We start from the raw sequence: 6,460 nt of genomic DNA on the forward strand, positions 1-6,460 counted from the left end.
GGGCTCGTGGAGAGGAACGCAGCAGGCTGAGAAGAGGCACGGCCTGCTCCGCAGGAGTTTTCGCCTTCCTGGGCCAACGTGAGCCTTACTGTGAGATTCCCACCCTCGCTGTGGATGCTAGAGATGGTTACCATCCTAGGATGGCTTGATGCCAAAGGCCCAGGGACAGTCGTTCATGAAAGCCTCTAGCAAATGTTTGTTTCCTTAAATTTTTCTCTCTAGCATGGCCGGTTTTGCTTGGTTCTTGTATTCCCAGAAAGAACATAAACTGATGAAGTGAATTCTTCATAGGTTTTTGATGAGAGGAGAGGTGTCTTCCTCTTTTGTCTTAAAGTAACAAACTACAAGAAGAAACATACCCATGGCCATGTTGTCTCAAAGACTCAGAAACCAGAGTTAAGCCAACACTGGGGAAACCAGGAGACAGTTGCCAAAGATTGGTCATGTTCTGGGTGGTCTTGGAGAGACTGAAGACATTCATTCTTACTGCACAAGATTGTTTTACAATCAGTTCCACCAGGCAGCCCCAGGGGCCTTCCTAGAGGAGCCAACAGGCAAGGCTGCCCAAGGAAAAGACAGGCAAGTGTCCAGTGGAAAACATGTCCCCACCCTGTCCCCCATGCTGGGCATTTCTGAGACTCTGAAAGTAAACTTGTTTGCTTCATTTCAACAATGGGGAAAAAAACTCCTGTTTTGAAAATGTCACCCAGAATAAAAATACATTTGCAATGGGGGAAGAAAAGGCAATTAAGGCCCACCTAGAAAAAATATTTTTCTACTGCATTTTTTAAGTTTGGTGTCTCCCACTGTGGGGTTGCCTCATTCTACAAATGGCTGTCAAAAGTTATACTCAATACAATTGGAATATTTAAATTTGAGTCATATCCTATCTATCCGAGGAAACTGACAAAATATTCTATAGAGAGTTGTTTTATACGGCAGATAAGTAATCCCCCATCTCCTTCCTGTTTATGCTGGGTGGGTGGGGCGAGTATTAAAGGATGGATCTGATTTGACTTAAAATCAAGTCTCACTAAAATCGTCTTTGCAGATCCCAAACAGACCTTGCTTCCTCAGAGGTTGCTGGAGTAGTTGTGAAGATCTACCATGAACCAGATGCAGGGCAAGTTTCAGTCTTACTAAGGGTCTGCCATTTCTACAAGGCTGCATTTGAAGGATGGAAGGTAAAGACATAACTGTCTCATTGTGTGCTTGGGGTGAGGGTGGAGCATGGCTTTACTCTATTAAATGTATTTAGTGTTCTTTCATGCCAGGTAACTTACAAGTGAAAACCGTACGCTCTTGGGGGCATTCTGGTTGTGTGTGAAGCCCTATCCCTGACTCTAAGTGCATGTCTCTCTACTTGCTTTCTGTCCTTATGTGGCAGAGGCATGAGCCTGTGCTTGGAGTTTTTCTTCACTCCCTCAGTACTTATTAAGAACCCACCGACTGTGTATGAAGGCTGTGTTCCAACACTGTAGATGTATTTCAGATTGGCCTACCCTGTTTTCTTTTTTCTGGGTCACTTTGCGTCTTTATGGCTGAGTTTCATAAAAGACTAATAATAATCCACTTCATCTGTATAGTGCTTTACAGCTTACGGAGCACTTTCACGAAAATGATCCCATGTGATCCTCCCACATAAACCTCAGTTAGGACTAGTGTGGGAAGCGTCATGGATGAGCGGCAAGAGCCTAGGCCAGGAAGACAGATTGATAAGAGAAACATTCCGAGATGTCCTACATTTAATTACAAAGGGCCACGGGATGAAAGAAAAGAGAGATGGTAGGGGAGATTAAACCAGTAGCGAGCAATGGGGCCCAGAGCACAAAAGACTGTTTTTATGTTCTTGAATGTACTTTAAAACCTTCACGGAAGCCTACCCTGACTGCCTAGGTGCCAATGTATTCTTCTTGCAGCCCCAGCCAATCAAGAGGCCCTGGCTTCTTTCCTGGTAGTTCTCCCATGGCAAAACCTTTGCTGTTTCAGGTAATCCCACCCTTGTTACCAGTACCCAATGTAGACCCAATGTAAGTAATATGTATGCAGCAATGTTTGCTTTGTAAAGTACTCTGACATTTTGGAGCTGGGGGATTAACGTTATAGCCCGGATGGTGGTGGTTGTAGAATCTGTCCCAGCACCTACTCATCTATTTTTCTGCTAGCGTCAATAATGGCTCAATAAGCCCTTTGATTTCAGAAAGTTCTTACAAGGTCTTGGGCGTTTTGGTTTAATAAGATACAACTGGCTACCCATTTTACAGATGAACAAGCTGAGCCCGCACTCGGTGGCTTGAGTAAATTGTTCATGGTCAGCAAACTCATTAACAAGTCCATGAATCTTTGCAGTTTTCTGAACTGCTGAAAGCAGCAAGCTGTATCCACATGTAAATCATGCTCAGATCGGAAAGCCGAAATCTCAAACCCAGGCATATGTTGATTCCCCCAAAGGAAGAAAGGATGAGAATATCTCAGTTTTCTGTGAAGTATAAGTAATAAAAATTCCAGCTATATTAAATTGGTCCACAATTAATTCCTGTGGGAATGAGGAAATTATAGTTCTAATATTAAAAGCTAGGATTCCTAGACCACAGACAGAATCTCTTTGGTTTTATTTCATATGATTCTCAGAATTATATTTTTCTGATGATTTTTTTTAATCAGAAAAGAGTTCTCACCCCTTAGTCAAATGTTTATCATACTACACTACACAGACATTATATGTCATATTTTTAACCCTAAAGGTACTTTGAATATCTTGCATACTCCATGGAAGTAATATCTGCAAAGTCTTCTACTTCTAGAGAATAGGGATTCATGACTTGAAGAAGATCCCAGCTCTCATCCAGCATGGGCTTTAGGTAGGTGACCTCAATTTTCCTCTTTCTTTTATGTCTCTAAAAGATAATCCCTCAACTGATTTTTTTCTGATATATTTTGTGCATGTCTCTCAGACACACCAGTGCTGTGGTTCTCAAGCATTGTTATCTATAATAATATATCTGAGATGCTTTATATTTATATTTAAAATTTAGATCCTGTAGTTCCATTTCTGAAATCCCCATCTCAGTAAGTCTGAGGTGGTGCCGAGGGATCACTTTTAGAATGATTTTTTTTAGAATGATTTAGATTTCTCCCTCAAGTGATTCCTAATATTCTTTGGAATGTAAGCTCCTTGAAGAAAAGGGTTTCCTTTGTGTCCCAAAAATTCAAGAATGGCCCTTGTCCTCTGGTTGTCATTGTATTTTTAAACTAAAGTTACCTAAGGAGGAGCAAGAGCTTAATCAAGTAATTATATATATATATATATATATATATATATATATATATATATATATATAACCTCTTCCTGTCTCTGCCATTTGGGCTTTTTTCCTACGACAAATTTTTCACTTGATTATTCTAGAAAATATTTAAGATTCAATGAGTTCAAGAAGATAATGTCATCAAGTAAAGTTCTATGACAAAATGATACTGATTTTGAACCAACAAATGGGAGACTTATTGGCCAACAGGCATTTATGAGAAGAGAATATACCCAATGTTTTTGACATCCCAACCAGAAAAAAGTACTTTGGCTAACTTTTGTGTCTCACTTTATTATTTTGGAGGGTTCATGAAAAATTAATTTTCCTATGTAAAATTGTTAAGTGCAAGAGATGAGATGAAAAAAAAAGAGATGAGATGACTCAGGAAGAAATAAGATTTTTGTATACTTTTAAGAGAAAGGACTTGCCTGAAGAAGCATATGTTTGCATGTCACTGAATTGAACTCTTAAGTTATAAAAATCCATTATATGGTCACAGTTGTTAACATTATTTGTTGAATATACTTTGATGGCTCAGGTACTGTAGGCCCATATTTCTATTTGGTGTGGCAGCCAGGCTCTGAAGCCATAGGCCCCACCTGAGGTGGTCACACAGCCCTGCAGATAGGCTGTCACTGCCCTAACAAAGGGTCAGGATGTTGTTGCTCCTTTCTTTGTAATTTAGAGGATGCCTCATAGAGATGCTGATTCAAGCCTAGTGACAGCAGACAGGTAGATGCAGAAGTGACAAAATGCCATTCATCTGGTTACCTAGGAGACAGAATGCTGGTGTATTTCCCACTCAGTTTATGTTTTGGTATAAAAGCTGTTTGGAGAATAAATGAGAGGAACTCCTCAGGATGTGAACTCAGGACTTCATGAGGGACCACTGAGAATCTCCCTCCCAATAAAGCCATGTGAGTTGTGTCTTTATTCCCACACCTCCACGCCGGTCCAGAGAGAGTTTATAATGGGGTCTGGTCGAGAGAAATAATTGAGGGTCTGTCTGGGCTAGCACTGGACTCTGACAAGGTACCCCCAAAGAGAATGTGCTTTGTGATTTTAAATTTTTAATTATTTGTCAATTAGGATAGCAAAGGAAACCCACAGGGATGCCTTTGGAGTATTGGAAGGGGCAAGGACTAGAGCTTTCTTGCAAGATTGACCAAGAGCTGAAATTGACATTGAAGTTTGTCCTAATATGAGGGCATTACCTAATAGTCATGGTTTTGTGTTGGAAGTTTCTTGGGAAATCTTTTGTCAGAAGCTTAAATTTTAATTTGTTATGATGGAAATAACAACAAACATTCTTCAACCTATCTTGGCTGGGTTGACAGAATGAATTTTCACATACACATTTGCAAGTAGTTTATGTAAAACTTACTCTGTTCTTCAGAAGATAGGGGATCTCTAAACACAGAGGTTTCTTGCATCCTCATATCTCCTGTCTCCATAGAGCCTTTTGCACACACGCAATTCAAACACATTTTACACATTAGCTCATTAGTCTTCTGTAACCTTCAAAGATCAAATCCTTATTTATCATCACAATGGGTTTTTTTTTGCAAGTAGAATTCTTTTTTTAACTAATGTTTCCTTCTTTTTCTAATTTTTAAAGTTATTTTATGTGTTTACGTGTTTTGCCTGTATGTATATATAGGGACCATGCGTGTTCCTGCTGCCCACCAAAGTCAAAAGAGTTGCATCAGATTCCCCTGGAACTGGAGTTGTAGATGGTTGTGAGACACCATGTGGGTGCTGGGAGGTGACCCAAGGTCCTCTGCAAGGGCAGTAAGTGCTTGTAACCACTGAGCCAGCTCTCCAGCCCAAGTAGAACTGCCTTTGTTCCTCCAAAAAGGTGGATTTTTATCTGACCAGTGTGCCTAATCTGTACTGGAGGGGGTAGAGGCTGCCGATTTGCTGAGACTTTCTAAGTGAATTGAAGGTGATTGTCTAGACTAAGCATTTTGAATTTTGTTTGGGTGCTCCAAAGCATGTGTGCTCTGGAGTGTTCTATAGGTCTGCCAGGTACTAAGGACATGCGTTCCATTGAGGCAGTGTGGCTTCTTAGTTTATATGTAGGCATGTATCTCTTCCTCCAAAGGCCTACAAAATCCTGGTCTGTATGACAGAGAAGAACATTTTAATGAAATTCCTGTGTGTATGATGAAAAACAGATATAAGACTGGCAGAGGACAATTCAGATCAACACAACTGTAAACAGATCCCCTATCCTCAAGGCATTTGGCTGTTATAATTTAGAACTTGAAGTAAAAGAAATTTTCACTGACCTTCTTAAGCTGTCATTTAGTCTGCCAACTTTCTCCCTGGTTACTCTAGACTCTGGAGAGGGATAAGAGCAGAAAGAACTCTGGTCTAGTCACATATAATACAAATGAAAGACAGTGCTGGTTTTTAATGACCAAAGAGAAGACATATATAAATCTTTTTTGTTTTTAATGTTTTTGTTGTTGTTTTTATTTGTTTATTTTTGGAGACAGGGTTTCTCTGTGTAGCCCTGGCTGTCCCAGAACTTGCTCTGTAGACCAGTCTGGCCTCAAATTCAGAGATCCATCTACCTCTGCCTCCCAAGTACTAGGATTAAAGGCGTATGCCACCACCACCCGGCTATATATACAAGTCTTAATCAAAGCATGTGATATGATGGCTTAATGATGATTCTGCAATTGATGGGGTCAACGTGCAATGAAATGCTTTTAAAAATTCAGTAGTAGGAGAGATGGGAATGATTGGACTAGAACTAAAAGGGACAGAGTTAGGGACTGGCCAATAACCAATCTTTATTTGCTTATATTATCTCTGCCTCTTTTTGAGAATGGAGAGATGCCAATCATTTTTAGCCAGAAGTGGAGACGTTTGTGCCCGCATCTGGTCTACTTATATACTTGACTTTATTCCTTCATAAATATTTCCCTTATAATCATCTTCATTTTTTAAATCATGAATTCATTTAATGTTTATGGTTGCTTACCATATGTCAGGCAATCTTAGATGCCAGAGATACAACACATATAGTTTTTTGCCATCCTGGTACATATAGTCTCTGACTTTTGAACTGAAACAATCTTTCATGCATTAATTGATTTGATCCTCATAACTGTTTTTCAAAATTTTCTTTTCTTTCTTTCTTT

At 39.8% G+C, this 6,460-nt stretch overlaps 1 protein-coding gene across 1 annotated transcript in view; it reads left to right on the forward strand.

The window, feature by feature from the left end:
• The first annotated feature begins 1,054 nt into the window (after positions 1 to 1,054).
• Ces5a (carboxylesterase 5A) overlaps positions 1,055 to 6,460 on the forward strand; it is a 280,153-nt gene continuing 274,747 nt past the window's right edge. The window contains exons 1-3 of the mRNA XM_026778600.1: positions 1,055 to 1,184; positions 1,920 to 1,989; positions 2,745 to 2,861. The gene's annotated coding sequence lies outside the window, so the exon portion shown is untranslated. The remainder of the gene's footprint in view (positions 1,185 to 1,919; positions 1,990 to 2,744; positions 2,862 to 6,460) is intronic.

The sequence above is a fragment of the Microtus ochrogaster genome, chromosome 4 (genome assembly GCF_000317375.1).
Source record: "Microtus ochrogaster isolate Prairie Vole_2 chromosome 4, MicOch1.0, whole genome shotgun sequence".
NCBI classification, from domain to species: domain Eukaryota; kingdom Metazoa; phylum Chordata; class Mammalia; order Rodentia; family Cricetidae; genus Microtus; species Microtus ochrogaster.